Below are 25,525 nucleotides of genomic sequence, written 5' to 3' on the forward strand. Positions count from 1 at the left end.
AGCTGTAGTTTTTAATTAGTAGTCTATCATTTGTACTAAATTTCAATCAACAGCTTTACCTCTCTGACATTTCATTTACTTTGTAACTTGAATAAGAAAGTGATGTGATTCATTGGGTTGGTGATGTCCTTTTCCATGTCAGACTACCTGGGAAGTGTGGACTGCAGGATGGGCTGCTACTCCAATATTTAACAGGATAGATTTGGCAGAAGTCTTCACTTTCATTTAGTGATTCACATGGTGCCAACAATAGCGACATATGTATAGAATATTAAATACTGAGCAAAAATCATGGCAGCAAAAGCAACTAATACCACCAGGGCAGACTTAATTCCTTAGTTAATATGAATGCATTATGACACTAATACCTTTCTATATTACGGTATTTAAAGTTATCTAAAGCTCTTCCATGTAAACAGTAAACATGGCAAACATGAACTCAGCGGAATAAAGTCATCCAGTGTGAATTTTGGGGACTTACACTGGGATTTAAGTCAGCGTCATGCTGTGCTCTAGTATTGTGTTGGCATTATTCTACCATAGGAATTCATTTCAGGAATATAATAATAGACATGTAAAGGGAAAGCAGCTTTAACCTGGTCTTGGAGCCAATTTAAAAGTAATATTACACACATTGGCATGGTTATGATTCCTTTACTGTAGAGTGGGGAAAATGGTTGTCTCTTCTCCATTATTGTTTGGAAAAGCTGGATCAGTAAGAACTGAAACAGAAAAGTTTCTCAATGTACTGGTAATTCCCTTGAAAGAGAGCAGATTTAAGAAGACTTTTTTTTCCCCAACATCCACTGCTTGTTTTCCTTCCAAAAATATTTTTTTCTCTAAAATTTAGTGACAGAATTGAAAACAAATTTTCATTTTATGTAAACTGTATTCTAATAGGGTACAGTGTGAGAAATTGAAAGGTAGGATCAAGAGTCTAAGCCAGGCCAACAACGGGCTGCTGTTTTGTCTCATTATTAGTGAATCTTTAACTGTTTTCTTGCAATTCCATATGATGTTCATTTTTAATACCTGCAAACAGTTGAAATGAAAATAAATTCATCATGTACTAAGAAATGCCTTACAGATTAGTCCATTACTGGAAACTTTCTCTACCTGAAGCAAATGAGACCAATTGATTTGGAAGTGCTGATGAAAGTGGATCTGTTACTCACTTGGGATTGATTTCTTGGCCTGCAACCGTAGATAGGAAAACTGGAGTAAGATGTGTAGGAAAGGAAGATTACCTGGTGAATCATCTTGTTGCTCAGGATTGTGTTTTGGCTTGCAAAATGTATTTCATGTTCTCTTTACCATTTATTTTCTTGTGTTCCTTGCTCTGTAAACCCAATTGGAAATGCTGTAGTATACCCTCTTGCTATTTTGAAGAGTTAGCCAGCAGCACTTTTTCTTCAGAAAAATGGTATTGAATATTTAAGCTTAGAGGCAAAGGGACTTCTTGCCTGAATTTCCTAAAATGAATTTTAATAGGGTCAGTATAGAAGTTAATAGGAAAGGATATCTTATTCCCCTCCCCTCCCTATTACTCCTTGACTTAATTTTTGTAATATCTACCAGTCTATCAGAATTCACCAGGACTTTCTAGATCCTTTTCACAGTAAGCACACATGTACACATACATACACATATGTACTTTTTCACTGTGTACATCCTTGAAAATTCATACTCTTGAGATGCTTTGCTTATTTTAAAATGAATGTAATTGCATAATGAAAACTGTAGTTGTTCTTTCCCAAACTAAAACTGTTAAACATTTTCAGAGCTGATTTTTGACCAACTCTTTGGAGGAACTGTTGTTTCAAGACATTTGCCCCTTTTTCTTCTCAATATGTATCTGATTGTAAAATCTACCTTAAGAACTCCTGAAATTTAGGAACTTTTAGAATCACTGTCTCTGTGTGAAAAGCTCTAGCAGAAAATACTTGGGTCCTTTTACACCCTTACCCAAGAATCTTCTGTTCCACTGAAACTGAATCCAGGGGAGATTTTGACACCAGGTAAAGAGAATATCAAGCCTTTAGTTATCATTCAATTGCCTAATTGTTCCTACTTTGCTGTGAATAAATGTCTTCACAAATTTTCTCCTTTCTGTGTTTAATTTATTATTTGGTAGTTAATTACCTGCTAACATATGTCCCCACAGGGACCATACAATATGAATAAAAGTGAATAAATAATAGAAACTTTCTGCATAGAAACCTATTTTCCTTTTGTTTTACTTCTTCGTGAGCTCCTTGCTTAGAAGGTTGATTTCTGTGGCAGTGTCTATACTGTGAAAGAGTTATATTTATTTTATTTCCTATTCAAATGTGTTTCACTTTGTCTTACCCTTTGATAAGAAGGGAATTATTTTATTCATTTGTTTTTCTCCATAGTATTAATATTATTCAAAGAAGAATCAGCCTCTTATGGCAAACAGAAACCTTATTCATTAACCTTTTAATGACAAGCAGTTAATGTAATTGCAAACAGAAATGTCTTGCTTTCTAGTTGATTTTTTGCTTCCAGAAATTACCTTTTTGTAGATACATGGCAAATTTAAGCCTCATATCTTTCAGATGAGCTTTGTATGTGTTACAGAGTTTATGTAGAAACATTGACAGCTACTTTTTTTTTTTTTCATGTTGCTTTTCAGCATTTGCATTATTTGGGTACTTTAATAAAAACTGAAGCAAAGATGCTGAAGAGTTTGATGGAGGGACCACTCAGTTAAGGAGATTAAGGAACAGGCTGGATGGTCACACTCAGAGTTGCAGTCAATGGCTCAATGTCCAAGTGGAGAGCAGTGACAAGTGGAGTCCCTCGGGGATCAGTGCTGGGACCAGTGCTGTTTAACACTGTCATGACTTGAGCCCAGAGGGCAACTGAGCACCACGCAGCCGCTTGCTCACCCCTTCCCCCTCAGGAATGGGAAGGAGAAAATAAAGCAAAAGGCTCGGACAGGGAGGGATGACTCAGCTGTTATGGTCACAGGCAAAAGGCAGACTCAATAGGGGAAGAACATAAATTTAATTCAAACAAAATATTTATCAGAAAGAGTAGGAGAGTGAGAAGCATTTCCACCTCTTAAAAACACCTCCTCCTCACCCCTCCCTTCTTCTTGGTCTCAGTTCTGCTCCCGATATCTCTACCTCCTCCCCACACCAGTGCAGGGGCAGGGCATGGGGGGGTGCAGTCAGTGCTGCCGATCCTTCCTCCTCAGGGGTAGGACTCTTCACATTCTTCCCCTGCTCCAACGTATTTCCCCTCTCACAGGAGACAATCTTCCATAAACTTTCTCTGATGTGAGTCCTTCCCACGGGCTGCAGGTCTCCACCAACTGCTCCAGCATGGGTCCCTCTCACATGTTGCAGTCCTCCCAGCACCAAACTACAAAACCAGTTTCTTCCCACAGAATCTCAGCCTTATTTGGGCACAGGCCTCTGCTCTTGTGTGGGGTCCTCCATGGGCTGCAAATCAGCATCTGTTCCACCAGTGACCTCCATGGGCAGCAGGGGGGTGGCCCTGCCCTCTCACCACAGGATGCAGGGGGTCTCTGCTTCAGCACAGCTGCCCCGCTCCTCCTCCTCTTTTCTTCCTCTGAACTCAGTGTTTGCAGAGCTGTCCTCTGTGCAGCTACTCCTCACAACTCCCATCCCTTCCCCCAGGTTCCACTTCTTAAATATGTTACCACAGAGACACAGCCACTGTTGTTAATTGGCTCAGCCTCGGCGCAGAGGTGGATCTGACTTGGAGCCAGGGGAGCTTTCAGAAGCTTCTCACAGGGGCCACTGCTGTAGCTACCGCCCCTACTGCCAAAACCTGCCCCACACACACTGACCCAACACAACCATCTTAGTTGACGACACGGACAGTGGGATCCAGTGCACCCTTGGCAAATTCACCAATGGTACGAAGCTGTGTGGTGCAGTGACACGCTGGAGGGCAGAGATGTCATCCAGAGGAACCTGGACAGGCTTGAGACATGGGCCCACGCAAACCTCATGGAGTTCAACAAGACCAAGTGCAAGGTTTTGCCCATGGGTCAGGGCAATCCTCAGTATCAATACAGGCTGGGCAATGAGTAGACTGGGAGCAGCACTGTGGAGAAGGACTTGGGGGGTATTGGTGGATGGAAAACTGACTGTAAGCCAGTAATGAGCACTCACAGCCCAGAAAGCCAACTGTGTCCTGAGCTACATCAAGAGAAGTGTGGCCAACAGGTTGAAGGAGGGGATTCTCCCCCTCTGCTCCGCTCTGGGGAGACCCCCCTGCAGTGCTGGGGCCAGCTCGGGGGCCCCCAACAGCAGAAGGACCCGGAGCTGCTCGAGCGGGGCCAGAGGAGGCCACGGAGATGCTGGGGGGGGCTGGAGCAGCTCCCCTGGGGGGCCGGGCTGAGAGAGTTGGGGGGGTTCAGCCTGGAGAAGAGAAGGGTCTGGGGAGCCCTTCGAGCGGCCTCCCAGGGCTTAAAGGAGGGGCAGGAGAGGTGGGGAGGGACTCTGGGTCAGGGATATTAGGGATGGGACGAGGGTTAATGGTTTTAAACTGAAAGAAGGGAGATTTAGGTGAGATCTAAGGCAGAAATTGTTCCCTGTGCGGGGGGTGAGGCGCTGGCCCAGGGTGCCCAGAGCAGCTGTGGGTGCCCCCTCCCTGGAAGGGTTCAAGGCCAGGTTGGACGGGGCTGGGAGCCCCCTGGGCTGGGGGAAGGGGGCCCTGCCCGGGGCAGGGGGGTTGAGACTAGGTGATCCTTAATGTTGCTTCCAAACCAAACCAATCTATGATTCTGTGATGATTCAAGGAAGGGATTTAGCTCTATTGTTTTTTTTCCTGTCAATTTAACTTAAAAGAGAAGAGCTGAGCTGGATTTTTTCACTGCAGCTTGTGAGTGCTGATCAGAGGAAAAGCAAGTTTAGCCATAAATTATGTCCAGCTATGGATGCAGGTTTTTAAAGGGGACTTTAGAAGGCAAGGTTGTGAGAGAGCAATGCTTGTGCTATGGTCTCCTTGTTTGCCTCGTTTTGTGCATTTAGACTTCCCATTCTGGCTTTTTTTAAATGCAAAGTTCAATTATTGTTATTTAATTTTGAATACTATAAGTGAGTTCAGTAACAGCTCTGCTCAATTCCTGCCTGGTTTATTACACACACACCCCTACAAAAATCACTGGCAGTTTTACAGACACGTGGGTATTTTAGGCCATATGGACTAAAATGTTCTGAAGCCTATGTTCCTTTAAAAGTGTTAGTGAACTCAAGAAAAACACAGGGTTGCTGCTCTAAACTTGCCAAGGCGAATTTCTTCACACTGTCATGTCCCTGGTCTCCAGTGTGGTAAGGCAATGAAACCAGCTTACTCAGTAAGGCATTGAAGCCAACTTACTCAGACCTGCACATTTCTGCTTGAAACTGTCAGCAGGTGAGAAAAATCAGTGGTGAGTGTGACAACTCCCCTCAAAATGTGACTGAAACCAGCAAGTTATTCCACTACAACATGAAGATCAAGGTGCTTATGTCAGTGTCAGCCATGTTCTTTTGCAGACTTTATTCATCTTGCTCTGTTGTGTCTGCTGAAAAATAAAGTGTTATACACCCCATTGCTTCTTCAATCCTTTTACTTGGGAGTAGAACTAGTTTAAGTAAAAGTATATGGTTATCTCAATCTATGTCTTTTTGTTTGTATTTTTTTTTCCTATGAACCATTTATTGCTTCTTGTAATTTGTACATGTGCCAGATAGCAGAATTGGTCATAAGGCTGGAAAGGGTGTCCTGGCCATCCTCCTGACCTAAGGAGAAGCTACTTATTTGTAGGCATCTGTTTCTCAGGGGTGATGTTGAAGACCCTGTGTGGCAGACTCTCCAGAGCTTCCCAGATATCTGCCCTAGTGGAACAGATCACTGCTGTGGTGGGTTGGCCTTGGCTGGATGAATGGTACCCACCAAAGCTACGGTATCACTCCCTTCCTCAACTGGACAGGAGGGAGAGAATGTAACAAAAGGCTTGTGGGTGGAGATAAGGAGAGGGAGAGATCATTCACTAAATACTGTCACAGGCAAAACAGAATCAACTTGGGAAAAAGAATTTAATTTATTGCCAATCAAATCAGAGTAGGGTAATGAGAAATAAAACCAAATCTTAAAAAACCTTCCCCCACCTCTCCCTTTTTCCCAAGCTTAACCTCACTCCCGGTTTCTCTACCTCCTCCTCTGCAGGGGACCATGGGACAGGGGATGGGGGTTGTGGTCAGTTAATCACCTGTTGTTTCTGTTGCTCCTTCTTCCTCAAGGGGAAGACTCCTCACACTCTTCCCCTGCTCCAGCATGGAATCCTTTGCAAAGGAGAGAGTTCTCCAAGAAATTCTCCAACATGTGTCTTTCCCATGGGCTGAGATTCTTTATGAACTGCCCCAGCGTGGGTCCCTCCCACGGGGTGCAGTCCTCAGCCACAGACTGCCCCAGCGTGGGTCCCCCACGGGGTCACAAGTCCTGCCACCAAACCTGCTCCAGCGTGGGCTCCTCTCTTCACGGGATCCCGGCCTCCTTTGGGCACGTGCCCCTGCTCCGGCGTGGGGTCCTCCCCGGGCTGCAGGTGGGCATCTGCTCCCCCAGGGCCCTCCCTGGGTGCGGGGCACAGCCTGCCTCGCCGTGGGCTCCCCCGGGGGCTGCAGGGGAACCTCTGCTCCGGCGCCTGCAGCACCTCCTGCCCTCCCTCCTCGCTGACCTGGGTGTGTGCAGAGCTGTTTCTCTCATATTCTCAATCCTCTCTCTGGATGCAATTGCTCTCCCACAGTTTCTTTCTGTTTCCTAAATCTGTTATCCCAGAGGTGCTACCACCATTGCTGATGGGCTTGGCTTTGGCCAGCAGTGAGTCTGTCTTGGGGCCGGATGGCATCAGGTCTATCAGACATGGGGGAAGCTTCTAGCAGCTTCTCATAGAAGACACCCCTGGAGTCCCCCTGCTACCAACACCTTGCCATGCAAACCAAATACAACTGCTTACATTTAAACTCTTTTCCCCCAGATCTTACTTGAATTTTCCTTACCCCAACTGAAGCTAGTAATCACTTACAATAGGTACCATGGACATAAAGTAACAACTATTCCAGCAGTCCTTTAAGATTTAAGCAAGATGTAACTGTCTTTCTCTCCTATTCAGCTAAGCAAGTCTCTTTCACTCAGTTGCCCTGCACAGACCATGTTTTCTGCATCTCACATCATTCTCAGTGCTCGGTTCTGAACTGTTCTTCTGATGTTCCACCTCTTCCTTGAGGCATGATTCCCACACTGAGGTATGGCAGTATCACTGAGGTCCTGCCAGCTATGAAGGGCAGAGAAAAGGCTATAATCGTCCTGTTCATACATCCCACTTGGGTTTGTTTTTTTCCTGATAGGATGAAAATACTAATTCCTATTCAGCCTGTGATACTTCTGCTTTCTGGTCAACCACCATTAACCAGTCCTTCCCCTTCTATGCTAGTACAGATGGTTATTCCTGCTTATATGTGTAACTATTATATCTGTCTTGGCTCTTAGATAATTTCTTCAGTTTGATAACAGTAAATTATTTTGCTCCAACTTATTTGTTAAAACCAGATTTATATCACCTCTGGCCTTAACAGAAATCTTTTCCCTTATGTTATCTTTACTGTCAACAGTGATGTTTCATATCCCTAACTCAGAAGAGACCCTGAGACTCCATTTAGGATATCTGTCCATACTGACTGCACACACTGAGGTGTATGTACGCACCTCTAATCTTTTGGGCTTGCTTTGTCCTGCTGTTTTCCCAGGTTACTTATGAGAATATTACATGAGTCCTCAAAGCTATACTGAGGTCTTGATATATTTTTCTACTACTAGAAAGAAAGACAATATATATACTGTCGTACATAGAAAGCTATTCATTATATATATGTAGGATTTGTTGACAAATACTGATACAGGGCCAGTTTGGCTGTTGTCACCTTGCTTGTTGGGAACTTTAAAATTATTTGAATACTTGCCACTATTTTTTTGAGAAATTGAGGATAAAATTACTGGATTGTCATTCCTTTCCTCCTTCATTTCCCCCCCCCTTTTTAAATATAAGCACTATGTTGTTTTTTTTGACATACCCTTTTAGTACTTTGTTAACACAGCTTCTCAAAGGTAACTACTAACATATCTAGGATTTCATCAGTCAGATATTACAGTAATTTTTAAATCTTTTGCATTTCTCTCTAAGCTTGTCTTGTTACTTCTTCAGATGATACAAAGATTACATTTTTCTTTTTAACTAGATACAATATTAATGATTTTTTTTTTTTTAAATGAAGACTTAACAGAAAATAATTAGGAAGCAGTTTAATTGAATTAGTGAAATCCTACATGACATTAGGTATTTGTTTTTTTATCCTTGCCCCATGTCACCTGACAGTGCAGGGACAAGCAGATTCTTTTAGGACTCCTTGGTAGAATGAGGACTGACCACAGGGTTATAGCTATAATTAGAGCTTTATCATTACATAAAATTTTAATAATCAACATAGCTTATTGTTGTGTACAATTTCAAGCAGTTAGTACATTAACGTTATACAGAATTTTTAGCAATTATCATAGCTTTCAGTTAAAAATAATTTCTACTAATTAGTGTATCTAGAGTTATTCATTACCTGGACTTTTAGTCACCTGGACCTTTAGTCACCTGGACCCTCTGTAGATCAGGTCAAACTCTTAATAGTCAATGGTGATATGATTATCTAAACTTTACCTAAAAGAACGAGCGATTCTTCCTTGGAGGAAGAATACAACGGTGGAGGTTTCCCTGACCATCAGTGGCATCACAAGTTTTGTTATCTCCAAGTCTCTGGGACTTGCAGCTGCCTGACATTATAGGCAATATCTTAGGTGCTGTCACACTTCACTGTTTCCTAACGGGGGTCACCCACATTCCGGTGACAATGCTTGGTGGGCAAGTAGCCTTGCTTCAGTGCAGACAGAGTTTGCCTGTTCTGTAACAGGGGTCATCACATCCTGGTGACAACCACAGCGATGAGAAGGAGAAGAGATAAGTGGGTGATATATGATCAGTGTGATTACATAGTACAGCCCTTTGCCTTAGAAAATAGCGTTGGTTATGCTGACCGTATTACCAGGGGTCGGGAGCCACGGGGTACCAGTCATATGCCATTCTGGGATCTGAAATGAGAAATGGCTAGAGGTAGGAGAAAGACACAGAAGATCTGCTGATTGCAATCTTTCAGTAAATTTATTGCTGTATTTTCCATCTACGTGGATTAGAGCACTCACTGTTCTGTCCCAGTTTGCACCAGCTGCCTGTGGCCTGCTTCAGGAATTAGAGGTGCTCATATGTATGAGCATCACATTCAGAATGGTATCCTTTTTTTGGAGTACTTCTTGTGCATAAGAAAAGATAAATGATAATATAGATATTTTTCCTTTACTAGATAGAAAAAAATGAAGTTTATCTGGGGGTAAAACACTACATGTACCTACTAATGATCAGTCTTTTTATCTTGATCATATTTTTGCTCTTTGAACAGTTTCTGTCACTTTGGTCCATTCCAATAGTTCAGTTTGTTCAGTACTATCTATCATCCTCCTAGAGTAGCATCTTCATTTCATCAAGCTCTGAGAATGTGTATCTGTCTCAAAGGGCTTGTGGTGGTCTAACTAGACAGAAAAAATGCAAGCATGTTATGCTTTATACAACAACAATGTCTAAAGCATTGTAAGTTATTAATAAAATACTTATTCAGTGGTTTTAAGAACAAAATGATTAATGATCTTAAAGTATGCTTTCTATGAGAGAACATCCACTGAGATAAGAAGGGAAATATGTGTATTTCCAGTAGGATTTCATAGAAAAGGTAGTAGGTCTTGGTGGTCATTTTCCAGGTCACTGTAGAAAACATGTAATTTTAAAATTACCATTGGCAACACTTGCAAAAGAAACAAAGTGACCTGTATGATGCTAAATCATGCCTCTTCCTTGGGAAAAAAAAATGTGTATTGGTAGCCAAATGAATTAAGATTTCTGTAGGAACACAGTGATGTTAGCACAGGATGTGGGATTATCAAAAAGGCAGTAGTTATAGAAAGATTCTGCATATTGTACTGAATAGTCCGGACAGCCTGAGCTCCCTGTGGATGAAGCTAAAAGCTGATAGACTCTCCTGATATTGTAGTCTGAGCAAGCAGATGTGTAGATATAGTATAGTATTTTAACTTAAAGTAAAAGGCATAACTAGTGGCTGAAACTGGAAAAAGATGAATTCAAGTGAGAAAAAGGATGCAAGATTTTTGTAATAGCTATGACTTGTCATTTTATTATATTCCTACCTAAACTATCAGCTAATTTGGAACAAAAAAAAAAAATTAAAATGGCTACGAAAAAACATTAATTTATATATACCCTGGAGAGGTCTTGTATTTTTTATATATATACAATATGAGAATGTAATTGTCTCCTGAGAAGTTCAGGGAAGTATAAATGGCTGCAGTGAAATTCAGTTGCTTTTGCATGGCAAGTGGCAGACTGGCCATTCTACATTTGTCTCAGTGGCAATGGTAGCTGATGCCTTCTGTAAGGTATTATAAAATTAAAATTGTAAATAAATATAGTATTAAAATATAGGTACATAAATAAATGATACATACAAAAAATAGATGAAATAATGAAATAAACATATTGTAAATAAAAGTATATTTTACTGATAATAACATCCAAGCAGAACAGAGAGAATCTTAAATTTAAAGTCTCATCTATATAAAGGGTCCTCTGATCACAAATATCTCTGGTGTCTCCTAGAAGAGAAGATACTTAGTAAGTCCCAGGAAGTATGAAGAGCTAGTTCCAGAGTTTCTATTTGCTTCCACTCCTGTTTTTCCACTGTTTCTGTCTTACCTAATACCTGTCATCCTTTTAGATGCTATAATCCATACTGTGCTTTCTTAATTCACTTAAAAGAGAATAATGGGCATTATTTCTTGTTTTATTACAGACATTACTGAACTTCATAATTAGCCTCATTATGTTGTCATGCTTTATGTTATATAGTATGCTTACATGGTGCAAATGCTATTACATAATAGGTGATGATTTCATAACAGGGATTGTCTCAGATGATTACCCAGAATAATCACTAGACCTAAATTCAAAGTGTCAGTACAGATCTGCTTAACTTTAAAAGGCAGTGGTAACTTTCTGTTTAAAGGGATGACTCCTTCCCAAAGATTAACATATGCCTGTGTCCTTTCAAGTAGTGGTTTTAATATAAGTAAACACTCACCTTACTTATTTCCAGTTTCACTGTAATATGCAACCATTCAGGACTCTTGTGTAAGAAATGGTTTAGAATGAAACTTCCGAACTGACTTTTTAATAAACAGAGTGCTACAGATGATAATGTTGAGGCATCTGTACAAAAAGACAGACTCCTCTGCAAGGAATATCTTAGGTGAAGACGGGATACTTGGCAATAAATACTAGCACATTATGTCTAGCAACTTTTACTTCAAGTAGATGTTTAGATATCAAAGACTGAAAAGAACAGCATACTGGAAGAAGAGTTCTCCCTTTGTTTTTTATTCACTCTGGAACCATTCCACTTATATGCATGTAGCACTGCTACTTCAAGAATGTATTGTTACACAGGGTATTTCCTTGTGGTTTGCTGCTTTGGCTTATCACTGGGCTGATAGCTGACTAAAGTCGTGCTACTGAGGCCTGATAAATTCCACCAGCAAGCTTCACTTGGCCTGCTCTGAGCTCCAAGGCTACCGAGGCTAGAAAGTCATTGTCAAGAAGGAGATTGTAGGCTGGATCACCTCTTTCTGTGTATCCATTGCATGACTGACAGGGATGAGTCTAGTCACGGAACTGGATTTCCATGAGCAGTCTCAGCCCGGGAAAGCAGAAGGAATGTGAATTTAGCTCACAATAAGGACCATAAGAGGCTACATGGCTTGTCCTGGTGGGAAGGCTAAGGCAAATGCATTAGTATACTTTACTGAAGTTTGAATTCTGGCTCTGAAATGCGCAGCAAGGCTATCTGAACCCATGTCTACTGCCCCCGATGGAGAATTAAGAGGTGCCCTCAGACAGCACAGTTGTACAAATAGTGTGTGCTTGTGAGTGTCAGGTCTGCCACACCAAAATATGCAAGAGCGTGTTTTGTACTGAGTAGACCATCGTACTTGTTATGTGAGGGTAAATTGGATAAACATTTCAAAAAATGCTTTAGACTGATTTAAAATGCTTACCTCAGTCTATGAAACAATACTCTCCTCCCAAATATTTGCACATCTCAACTGAACAGTAAATGAGTAGTCTTCAGAAAAAATGTAACTAATGCTTTTTTCATTGGGGGATTTTCATTTGATCTCATGAAATACTATGTGGATGTGAATGAGTATGTTTGTATAGAGAATAAGTATAAATGTTCATCGGCCTTTATGAACAAGCAAATCAGAACCAAAGAAAATTACCCCTGCTGAATTTAAAGGCCTATTAATTCATTTCTCCCAAAGGAAATGACTGTATGGGAAGAAAATTTCTACCAAGTCTGTAAATGAGTCCATATTTATTTCTGATAGGGAACTATATGTCTGTTGCTATGACTTTTGATACAAGTAGCAGGAGGGGGGATTTAAAAATAGCAACTGCTCTTATCTCTTTCCTATGTCAATAGCTTATGATAGATGTATGGAGATTAAAATGAAATGGCTGCAGAACAATAGCAGTCAGAAAAGCAATACCTTCCTATCCAATGACCTTTACAATTTAAAGGATGAAAAGATACATTATGCACAAACATTTTGTTATCTTCAGGAACAAAGAGCTAGTAACTGAACTATGGATGGTGTGGCCTGAATACAAATGAGCATCCTAATTGAGCTGATTTGATCTTTCTTAAACTGTAGTCCAACTCAATAATATAGTGTTACTGAAAGAAGCAGTCCTCTCATTAGAGGTGGCATACCATGACAAAGAATATCCCACCATGGCATCTATCCTGTCATCGATTATGCACTGCTAATCAGTGAACTGTGGCATTAAAATCAAAGGTCTCATTTCTGCTGTCAGCTTCTTTTTCACCAGGTTCCTTTAGGTTCATTTCTCGAGCAAAATCAAAATCTTATCAAGAGAAAACACCATCATATGCTCACCCTGTTTTGTTGGGTTTTGTTTCGGTTTGTGGTTTGTTTGGTTTTGTTTTTTTTTTTTTTAGGGGAAGAATGAAAAAATGAGTCACAAATGACAAATGATAGCACCGCTTGATATAGCACTGGATGACATTATAATCATAAGGCAGCATAAAAATCAGTGTAGAATAAAATAGAATGGTTTTCTCTGATATGATCAGGAAGGGTAAAGGAGAAAAATTACCCTGTTTTTTCATACAATACAATTTAAAAAAATTAATCCTTCTTCCCTTCCACAAAATGTTGCATTAGAAATTGCTTTTAACTGGGAAACTGGCTTCTTTTGTGTGAAAAATGCAGATAACAGTTTTGACTGAAAACTGTGATTGAGATGATGTTACTTATAAAGTTGTATTCCTTGTAGTCATTCAGAAGGCAGGATTTATGACATAGTGTGTTGCTTGCTAAAGTGTATGACACCAAAGTGTCCTGGGTTGCATTCACTTACTTGTTTGCTGTTGTGTAACATCTCTGTTTATAAGGCATGGCTGTGACCATAGATCCTGCTACTTGAGAGCTGTTCTTCATCACATCAAGTGGGAGTTGCTAGGTGCTTGAAATGACCCCTCTGAATTACAGAAGAGAGAGAAAAGGCTGCTAGTACATTTTTTTATTACACCCTTTGATTATATAACTAGATTCAGGGTGTTGTGTATGTTTGTTTAGTTACTTCTGATATTTGGGAAGAAGGAAAACTATTAACTGGTTGAAATGTCTGAAGCAAATACTGTGTTTTATGAAGTTTAGTGGGGACTTTGTGGTTTTTTGTTTTGTTTTGTTTTGTTTTGTTTTTGTTTTGTTGGTTTTTGTTTTGTTTTTGTTCCCATCCCCCCCCCCCCGCCCGACATCTGATGTGGTGATAAGAAAACGCTCTATCAACATTATGGAAATTTTTGGAAAGAACACTGAATGGGTATGATAGGTTTTCTTCCCGCCCCCCCCCACCCTAGTTATTTATAAGCCCAAGTAAATAAACTTAATATTCCTCCTCCCTTCGACTCCTAACCTGTAGCAGTGCTGTGCTCTGCTGAGCAGCTGCTGTGTCTCACACCACCCATAGCTCTGCTTCACTGGGGACTGTGATGTTGCTTATGTATAAATAACATGCATGATCATTTAGTAGGGACAGGGATTTTAGATGAAAACAGACTTGGAAATGCAGGTTTGTTATCAACAGGCAACACACTGTAAAAGGTAATGATGTGCCAAATCAGAACATAGTTTTAATTTAAATAAAGTCTACTAAAGAGTTCTGACATGTTAATTCAAAGTTGAAATGAAGCTCTGGTGCTTTTGCAGCTTTATATAACAAGGAAATCCAGTGTTTCTAGAGGATATCTTATTTTGGACTACAACTGAAATTAGGTCACGTGCTTTACTTCCTCTCCAACTCCAATAAATTTAACTGTCCTCTGAAAATTAGTTGCAGAAATGGTACAATGAAATTAAACTTTTTTTTTCTATGTTAAATTGTACACTGTTTTGTGAAACTGGAAAGGCGTTTTTGATTGCCAGGATTTTGAGCATCCAGCTGGATGACTTTTTGGTTCAAATATCTCACTAAGAGTAGGAGATTCTGAAATCAGAAGAAAATGCTTGACTTGGTAAAATTTTCATGTTGCCTGCTTTGGTTTTTGCATGCTAGCTATCCCACTGCTTTTTTAAGGGAATATTTATTTGCTTGAACTTAGTTCATAAGAATCTTATTAAATGTGAGCTCTGGTTAATGTTTCTACTAAATACTACATTCATCCTGGCCATGCTCTGTTCCTCTGGATAGCAATGCTAGTAGAAGTTATCAGACTACTCAGAATGTACTATCCCTTAAGAAGAAGATACAATTTTTACATATTTTTGACTATAATTATACTTAAAATCACACTAAAATATAGTCTCTTTTGCTTTTCCAACTGCTTTGTTTGTAGCGTGTTCCAGTTCAGCTTTGTTTCCTCCCCTCATTTGAAGACTTGTTTAGAATACAAAAGTGGAATTAGCTCATTCTTCTGTGGATGCAGTGATTAAAATACTGCATATTATCACTAACATAGATAGCTCAAGGTGAATGAAATGGAATTCGCTGTTTTGCATGGTGAGTTCCTGTTTTTTAATTAAAGTGTTTGAATTCTGTTTGTTGCAAATGGTAGGATTCATGCCTTGGCTCATGATAAATGTAGGTACTGGTCTGGGACTTCAGTATTTTTGATAAGAACCCTGAGGGCTTTTATCCCAAAGGTCTTTTCCATGCTTGCCTTTGCAACCATTTATGCATAAAATGTCTTTAGGCCTCATGAAAATATCTCATTTTGCTAACACAAACCCTACTATTAAAGTGACCCTTCTGTCCAACTTCCACTTCTTTTTTTCCCTCTTCAGTCTTATTCAAACAAGTTTTGAGACACATGGTATTTACTTTCCTCAGAAAAAACACCATGTAATTTGTCCACTTTTGCCATTATGACTGAGATCTATTGAGAAATAGCTCGTCAGTGACACGAAATTCATTGCCAGTAAACAGATGAAATTTCTTGCTGATAGCTTAAGATTTACATGTTAGATTCCTCTTAACTGTCATCTCACATAAGTTTAGTATTTGCATATATGCAAAGTAGCATCGCTAAAAGCTGTAGTCATATACTAACAGAAATTAATCCAATGAGGCCAGAAATAATGGCTTTACATATGGCATATTTCTGTAGCGTGGGTATCTTTCTGTAATTTGGAAAGTGGAGCTTTGCTTGTTCTGCCAAAATAGTTTATTGATGGCTACAGGTGTTGGGAATTGATGGTGTAAGTCTACCAAAGGATAAGCCATTTATAGGTGCCCTGTATTTTGATACATTTAAGATCTGAGAAAATGTGCAGGTGCACAATTATAAGGACAACGCCACTGTATAGCCTTGATGATTCAAGAATGCTCAGGTGCTCTGCTTTGGAGCAGTCTCTCCTGTAATGCCACAAATCATAAATGACCAGCTGAGGGTCTCTTGTTGCTTGGCATATAGGTATAAAGAGAGTTGTACTCCATCATATAAAACTTGTGGCATCTGACACTTTAAATGTCTGTTTCCTGTGACTAGGCATGGTAGATACAGAAGTAATGGAAGGGTTGTTTAAATGTTTTCCTCAAAAATACCTAAAGGTTTTTGTTGAATTATGGGTAACAAGTTACTAACAGCTCTTTCATTGAGCAGCTAGTTAGGGACTTCTAAGCCAATTAAGGATCTGGATTTTTGCTGATTACCATTTTTTTTCTTTCTTAAAATAGAGATAAATTAACCCAGATAAATTAGCAGGTGAACAACAACAAAACAGACAATTAGTAAATGCATTAGAATGGAAAGATCTAGGAAGAACAAAAATTGTCATTTGAAAAACAAAAGAAGAAAAATCAACCCTACCCCCTCATATTATTAAAAAATAAAATGGGGGGGAAGAAGGGGTGTTTTAAGATTTTTTATTCTCCAACATCCATTACCTATTAAAGGTGACTGAGCTTTAAATACAGAGTATTTTTCTATTTGATAAAGAGAATAGTTTTTGCAGACAGTGTAAAAGCAAACTAGAATATGCTGATTTTAAAGTGCTTTGGTTTAGATCTACTCAGTTTTGTGGAATTTCTAGTTCCCTTTCTGTGTTTCCATTTGTTGCCATCATTTTACTCCTGGTTGGGTTGACGCTCCCATCAAGGGGGAGCTCTGCCTTTCATTAGAAGAGTTTCACTGCCTAATTTTCTGCCTGTCTTGATGTGGCACACTTCTTAAAGTGTTATTAATGTTATCCAAATGTTGGAAGTTTGGCACACTTGAGCTTGTGATATTCTTTGGATAATTCTTAGCTCTTACTATTAATAGTTCCAGTGGCATCTCACTTTCTGAAACCCCCATACTGATTCCGTCAAATCAAAACAAACATTTGTTTTCCTTAAATAAATAAATAAAATTATTGACTCTCATGGAGCTCAGAGATTTATGGACCTATCAAACTACATTTATTAAGTCATTTTCTCTTATGACTGTAACTTATTTCCACTGAGGTTCTCTGTTTTGTTGATTTATATCCCATGTGAGTTTCTTTCACTAAAATGTCTCTACTTCCTTTCGCTCCTTAATCAGTTTTTTGTCTTTGCTTTCTATTCTAGCTTGGCTTCATATCTTATTGATTTTTTAAAATTATTACTATTATTCTTCATTGCCCTCTTCTTTCCCCAAAGCTTCTGCTCCCATCTGACCCATTTCTGGTGATTATTTTACTGATACCCTCTTAACTGCTTATGACTGAAATTTAAACTTTTCAGTATGGCTTTCCAGGACTGAGTTTAGAACAAACATCATTTCCATTTTGAGTTTTATATATATTTAAGTGAACAACAAATTACTCTGATTGCATTGGTCTTCCATTCCACAGTTAATCACTAGTGCATTGTTTTATTTTTTTTTCCTACAACATCCTTAAGGATCGCTTTGTACATGTTATCTTTGTGGACTGTAAACACTGGTGGTTTTATTAACTAGATGTTGGTATAGAGATCATGAAAAAAACAATTCTATACTCATCTTGCTCATGCTTCCTCTAATGTTTTTAACATTCTTCTTTCTGAATTCTTTCTTACTAGCTGTCAGTTTTCACCTTTATGTGATGCATCTAGTCAATGGATTTTTATGCTGTACAAGGCCAGTGCAAACGAGAGAAAAATTAGACGATGTTCAGTTTCCACAACAAGGATCCTTACAAATGCATTCAGTAATAATACACCATCATCTGGGACAATAGAACATAGGAAATAAATATTTTTTAAAAAAATTATAAAATTATAATAATTTACTTATAGATACATAGATATATATCCATATATAGATATATTTCTATATATATATATCTCGTGTAAATTAGTTGCTACTAAATACTGAATGCTTACCTAGCATCTATGAAGCCAAGATCTGTCAACATTTCCAGGAAAACATTTTTCCTTGGAATGAACAAGCAGTGTCACTAGAGGGAGCTTTTACCCATGTATGTGCGTGCTGTCAAGGGCAAAAAGGATGAAAACCCGTTCTTACAGATGCCTGTAATGAATCACGAGTGCATAATGAGTATATTATCAGTGGATTATGTCTTTTTGAAATTTTATTTTGATTCATGGAAGCTAATGAGTTGGGGGAAAAGCCTGGCTCTGGCTTTCAAAGAGTAGAACAAGTTCTTGTATTCAATAGTTCTTGGTAAAGTACTTTTTCTCTCTTTTGCAATATTATCCTTCTTCCTTCTACCCATTACTATACTTTTCTAATTCTTATTGGCAGGTTTCTAGTAAATAATATTTTTCATATCAGTCTTTCTCCATATCATGTAAGTTACAAAGTTTTTCTGCTTCTTGTGATTTTTAGTTCTTATTTTTTTAGAAAACCATCATGATGAAGCTCAACCAGCAGTCTTGTGAGTCTCCAGAGTCCTTTAGGTCATTTTAGTCCAATAGAACAACCTTGGGGCTTAATTCTGTCATAACTATGAGGAAAAAATATCCATCTGGGAATCCTGTTACAATTATAGCTTGCTTACAAGTATGCCCTATTTATCCTTTCTCTGTGCCCTGTCCACATAGAATGTGAATTTTAATTCCTACTTGATTTTAGTTTTTTTGTGGTTCTCTGTGACAAACAATACTAGCAGATACTTTTACTTCCAGGGATGCCTGGTATGATATGTACTGAACTGCCTAGGATAGGTAGTTGCTACCTTGGAAGTTTTAACTTTGTCAGTGTTACTCAACCCATATCCAAAGACATTTTTCTGTTGCTAACTTATTCCTCACTTATACAGTGCTTTTCTTTTGAACTGCTTGCAAGGGTACTAGGTGTGTTGCAACCATGTCTTCATAGAGTTGAAACAATGTAGTAATTTCACAAGACTTAGTAAATATGAATTATGAATTACTACCTCTAAATTTAGAGACTATAACTGTATTAATAGTATTAATCTGATCTTATTAGCTCAATTATTGTTGGCCTTTTTCCTGCTTACACTTGTCTACCTTCCATTTTCCCTTATGTAGAAGTCATTTTCCTTGTATCCACAAAGGCAAATATAACAAGCTATCATAAAGACTGATCACAACTGAAAAGCAGAAGGATAGTGATCTAATTGCTACATAACCATGACTGAAAACTGTATTATTAGCACTAGGCTCAAATCTGCTCTCATTACACTTCTTCAGATAAACTGCTGTCTTCTCCCAGTCAATCATCATGCTTTGGTACCACAGTCAGTATTCAGTGCTTCTGTGTCTGTCTTTCAGTGTGGCTGCAGAGAGAGCACTTTTCCAAACATGCAGCATATCAGTTCATAAACTTATTCTGGAAGCCGACAGCAATCAGCCTGGCTTTTCTACAACAGGGCAGAATCACCAAGTGTTTTCCTTACACAGTCGCTGAGCAGGTGGTGTGTTTTGTGAGGCACCTGTCGAGACTAATCATTTCCTCCTGATAAAATGAAAGCATAAAAGTTAGGCTGTCTCTCATATTGTTTTATTCTAACTTGAAATTTCTACGTGAAATGCTGCACGAAATCAGTGTCTTGGTCAATATGCTATCACATTTGGACACAGAAGAAATTGATTAGTGGAGCTTGATTTACCTCAGTTGCAACTGAAATCCCAAGCTCCATTTTTTTCAGGTAAAGCAGTGTGTGGCTAGTGCTATCATTCAAAAGACCACAGATAATGATAACAAGAGTGTCTTTATACATTTATATGTATTGAAATTATTTTATGAACAATGGCTGATGGCTGACCCTTCCCCCTAAACACAAGTGCACATGGACACCTGCAAGGAACAGTGAAGTCACCAAATGTAGAGGATTCCACCAAAAAAAAATATTTATTGTTTTATATGGAGATAGCAAAAAATCTGACATTTTGACAGCAAAAATTGTTACTGGGGTTTTTGAGATATAGCTACCCAACACTTCCCAGAACACTTCAGGAAATATTTCTACAACCATGTCAAGTTTGGAAGAAATTTTTAAGAGTGATGACCTGCATGTAGTGTAACTGTTATGTTGTTCTGCCATTCTTGTGACTCTAGAAGCAATGCACGTCGTGTTCTTGTCATTCCATCTAAGGTTGCAGTTGGCTTCCAAAGTGTCCTACAACTTTTGCCAATTTTTCTGAGGTACAAAATGGGCTTCATGAGTTGGAACCAGTGACCTGGAAATTATATTCCACGTCTAATGCTGTAGACATTGCTCAATGATAAGCCTTTTCTTTCCTAACCTTTAAATAAACACTAAATGCATTTTCACACAAACACATCAGTTTTCCTAAGAGGTACCTAGGTTTGATTTTTCTGGGCCTTCTTGTTGCCTATGCTGAAGTGCAATATGTTTCTTATCTTAATAATTTGAACACCTATTTTTTACCATTATCACATTAAAAAAAAAAAAAAAAAGTATTAATGTTGATGACCAGATATTAGCTGAGACATAACAAGAATTCAAGAGACGTGTCTCAGAAAGAGCTGGCTCACAGAATAACAGACTAACAGATTCACAACTCTGTTTCCTCATATTACAAATAGCAAAACAGATACCACATAGCAAATTCTACCATGATAGAAGATGTATTTCAATATGTATGAATTAAGAATAATGTAAAAGATAACATATCAATATTTTTAAATCAATATTTTTATTTGAAAACAAGAGGCCTTTTTCTTTAAAGTACCTCTAATATGTAATTAGCAGTAGGCAGTAAAACTTGCCTACGCTTGGAGAGTTTCAGGAGTGGTTTGACATTTGCAGCAGAGAACTCATAATTAAGTTAGATTTGAGGGCAGGATAATACAGTAGTGGGGCAATACCTTCTTTCATTATGTAAATAATAAAAAATACCTTTATGTCAGTATTCAGATATGAGCATACCATCTTCTTTTATTTGAAATAAGGCACCAGTTATGTTCATTAGTTATTTAGCAAGCATTCTTCTCTAACTTCTTGCATGTAGAAAGTTCTACCAGTCCTGAAGATTTTTGTTGTACTATTTTCCTAATTTTTTAAAAAAATCTGGTTTTCCTAATACTGCATATGAGACCACTAAGCATGAGGATTAATTAATATATCTTCATTTATGATTTCTGAGCATCAAATATCACATGGTAGGCCTAAAAATTGAAATTCCTCTTGCAAATTTTGGCATAAGCCATGCTACAATTTCATACTCTTAGAGCAACTTAGGAAAACCAAGATATGAATAACTTCAGTCCTTTTCTTAAGTGGATATTATACGTGGATATTGCATTTATAATAACACAACATCAGTGTTCCTTTGTTTCTGTATTTCCTGTGTTGTTTTATTTTTCATTATTTGTTTGCAAGTCATCCTAAGATGCCCATAAGATTGGCCATAAAAGTCACTGGTAGTTTTACTTAAATGATTATTGCAAAGTTGATTTTCTGTATAAGAACAGAAATGGAGGGAAAGATTGCAAACTTTTGCTTATAACAATGAAAATCATAATTATGCTGTCCTATTTGTGGTTCTCCTTATTTTTCTTGTTTTTTTACTTCTTCTTATTTTACTTGTACACATATACAGGGTGAAAAGCACCCATGTGCATGTGCATGTTCTTCCACTGTGTATTGTCAGCCAAACTGAAAGATGATGCATGGATGCTGGAAAATGCTCATTAATCAAACAGATGTAGTTTCAGTAATTATGAAATCTCCCTATTAAGCAGAAGCAGTAAGTCATTAAAATATCTTTTCCAGCATTTTGGCTAAGATCAAGCATAGAATATCTTCTCATTAGCATAATGGAGTTCAATAAAACGATATTCCATCATTCTCCATAAGGGAGCAAAATGGAACTTTTTGGTTAACTGCAATCACTTAGTCATTCATTTTGTCATCTCCAAACTTGTTCATTCATTTATAAGAGAAAATTAGTTCTTCACACATTCAACCTACTATCCTGGCAAACTACATTGAACATAAAAGTCACCTTTGTAAATTAAATTGAGTGGATTAATGAAATTAATCCTGAAAAGAAAATGAACAGAAATTGCAAGAATTTGGATTTCTTTTTTTTGGTGGATTTTTTTGGTTTTGGTTTTGGTTTTGTTTTTTTTAATTCAGGAAGTTATTAATAAATAGAAATTCAGTTTGTTAATTTTAAGGAGAATTTATTGAGGAAAATCATAGACTCATGACATAAATCAGTTTAACTTTTTTTTTTCCCATTGTCTTTTTCATTTTAATTTAGTTTATACTGATTATTCCCTATTTGTTTTCAACATCTTTTGACTTAGTTTTCTGAAAACTAAAAATCTTAATTACACGTACTTGATTAGACATATCTTCATTAATCATTCATGGATTAAGAAGTGGGATAGATAAAACAAGTTTGAAAGGCTCCATTTTATATGGCATATGATCTTAGAAATTATAGCAGATTTTCCTTATTCCAACTGGATGGCCTTCATTCATAGTTGAATGAAAAGATTGAAGTTTTACTTTTTACTTGAAGCTTTCTGTCGATCTTTACCCAGAGTAATAAGTAGTAGTGAAATAATCTGCTCATCTGTAAAAGGACAAGGCACAGTGTCTTCAGTGCATTCTGTAGGTTATTTGAAGTTTGATGAAAACTTCCAAATCTTGTTAGAGGCCTAAATATGAGACTTATTGCAAAGCAGCATTATCTCTGTGTTTATGGTGATGGACAGCACAACATGTTTAAAGTTCCCAGCACATTATTGAATATGCAAATGGGTAGATAAATCATAATGCTTTGATGAAAGTATGTTGTTGCCGCTGATGCATATATCCCAGGAAGAGCAATTTAAAATGGTTGCTTGGGATGTAGAATAATGTGTGAATTCAGGATAGTTGTCATAATTGCTATTAAAACTTCACATTACAGGTAGCTTGCCATAGAAATTAATAGTGAACCCTCCAATTCAACTGTTGGTGTCAGCAAATGATGCTGGAGCCTGGATTTGCAGCCCCAGCTCAAACTTGAAGAATTGCTGTCCAGAGTAGATGAGTGAAAGGTTTTCCTGGCTTCCCTGAGGTCTCTTTCTTCTCCTGAATAGACATACAGCTGTTCAGGCAGCTCCTCTCTGCTCACTGGAGGGGGACTGAGATAATGTCAAGGCTCAAACTTTGTCAGTGTTCTCTGCTGACTGAAAGGACAGCATAATTAGGTTCCTCTGGTATCTTCTCATTTCTTTTTATGGAGGAGGAGCACTATCTGAATTGCCTGTTTCATTCCAGTGGGACCACAAGAGGCTATGTCAAGGATACGTGAAAGCTAGACCTTCACAGCTTTCTTCTGGGTGTAAATATTGTACTGAAGGCAGGGAGTTAAAACATGAAGTAGAAAGCTGACTATGTAGAATTCAGTTTACAAATGAATTTGGTGTTCTTTAGATGCCCTTGAATGGAACTGTAAAAGCATTTAATGCTTTTAGACTGCACTTAGTCAACATTATTGGCATGAACTTGTGTGGTGTCTCTGATAAGCAACATAAAGTCATCTCTCTGATACCTGACTGTTAAGCGGTGCAGTGAGTTGACCATGGCTGGCTGCTGGACACGCCTCCAGCTGCTCCCTCACTCCCCTCCTAAACAGGACAGGGGGAGAAAATAAGATGAAGCAGCTTGTGGATCAAGATAAAGACAGGGAGATCTCTTGCCAATTACCTCATGGAGAAAAACGATTCGACTTGCGGAAAATGAATTAATTTATTGCCAATTAAAATAGAGTTGGATGGTGCAAAACAAATGCCAAAAAACCTAAACACCTTCTCCCTTGACTTCAACCCCTTTTTCCTCAGGCCCAACTTCGCTCTTTTACTCCTGACTTCTCTGAGAAGTGCAGGGGTTGGGGGGCTGGGGTCCCCTCTGCCACTCCTGCCCTCTCACACTGTGCCCCGGCCCTGGCAGGGTCTCTCCAGGGGAATCTCAGGGAGGAGGGATGCCTGGAGCCCATCCTCCTCCTGCTCTCCCCTTGGAGCTCCAAGGGCAGTTTGTCACACTTTTCCCCTCACCTCTCACTACCTGGCAGTGTTTTGCCAGCGTTTTTGCTGGCCACAGAGCCGGCAGCCCACCCACTGCCTCCCATCAAGACCTGGGTAACTGCAGCTGGTATAACTGGAAAATCCCATATGGATGCTGCTTCACTGCTGCATATATGTATGTATACAGACTTCCATATGTATTTACAAGAGACATCCTTCACTTTGAACACAATGGGAATTCATGATCCAGAAAAAGGTACTAATCTGTAATGTTTGGAAGTTAATATTCAGTTACATGTTTAAAGTTGGAGGGAATGGGCTATAAGTCACCTTCATTTTTCAGATATGCTGATTTAACCATGCTGTTTTCCTTGGTTGACATATTAAACATGTAGTAGTAATAAGGTTTTACCAAGCATAATGAACAAATACTCTTGGCCTTGAAAATGCCTCAGTGGTACCTGTGCATGATAATGAGGATAAAATAATAGACGATGCTATTGTCTACACTTTTGATAATTATTAAAACCCAACAATTTATATTCAAAAAATGCTACATCAACATCAGAACAAGTTGGACAACTAGGGCTGTTGTAAAACATATTGGCTTGGATTTCCATAGCACATTAAAATAAGGCAGGCCTGGTAATTTAAATCAGTGAGAGAAATACAGTGACATATCCTATCTAAAAACTGTCTTACAAAACCATATACATATCATCCTCCCAGCCACCTTTTAAGACAATGAATTACATTACTATTCTCTTTAATGAGTGTTTCTAAATCAACAGTTTCTAATGAGAGAAAAAGGAAATGTGATAAAGGAAACAGCTCTTGAGCTATTGTAATGACTTCTGTTATTATTTAAAAAAAAAAAAAAAAAAAAAAAAAAAAAAAAAGTCCTTGGGAGCATGTGAAGTTACCTGGAGTTGTTATAACTAACCTTCACAGCAAAAGGGAACAATGGTACACTAACCCTCCACTTGATTAAGCACTTCTAAAATTGATTTTGATCCCCATTAAGTTCAGAACTCTGTTTCCTACTTGGCTTTTTTTTCTGCTCTGTTCCTCTCAGAAGCTTTCTTCCTCTCATCACAGTAATGCACCAGACAAGCATGAGTAAGGTACAACCTGTTTTACTGCCAGTGACAAAACTGATTTGTTTGAGGATGCTTAGTTTCTCCCAAAAACATGTGAATTTTGCCTGGGGCAATTCAAAGACTGAATGTAGGAATAGTGCAGCACCATCCTTCCAACTTTTCTTTTCAGTCACTACTGGTATGATAGTAGCATTAAAATTTGAGTCGGGAACACTG

The 25,525-nt window shown here is 38.5% G+C and overlaps 1 protein-coding gene across 1 annotated transcript in view; it reads left to right on the forward strand.

Annotated features, from left to right (window-relative positions):
- The window catches only part of CNTNAP2 (contactin associated protein 2), a 1,392,626-nt gene that overhangs the window by 337,192 nt on the left and 1,029,909 nt on the right, over positions 1 to 25,525 (forward strand). The window lies entirely within an intron of this gene.

This window comes from Tyto alba, unplaced genomic scaffold, assembly GCF_018691265.1.
Source record: "Tyto alba isolate M040663 unplaced genomic scaffold, T.alba_DEE_v4.0 Super-Scaffold_46, whole genome shotgun sequence".
In the NCBI taxonomy this organism is placed as follows: Eukaryota; Metazoa; Chordata; class Aves; order Strigiformes; family Tytonidae; genus Tyto; species Tyto alba.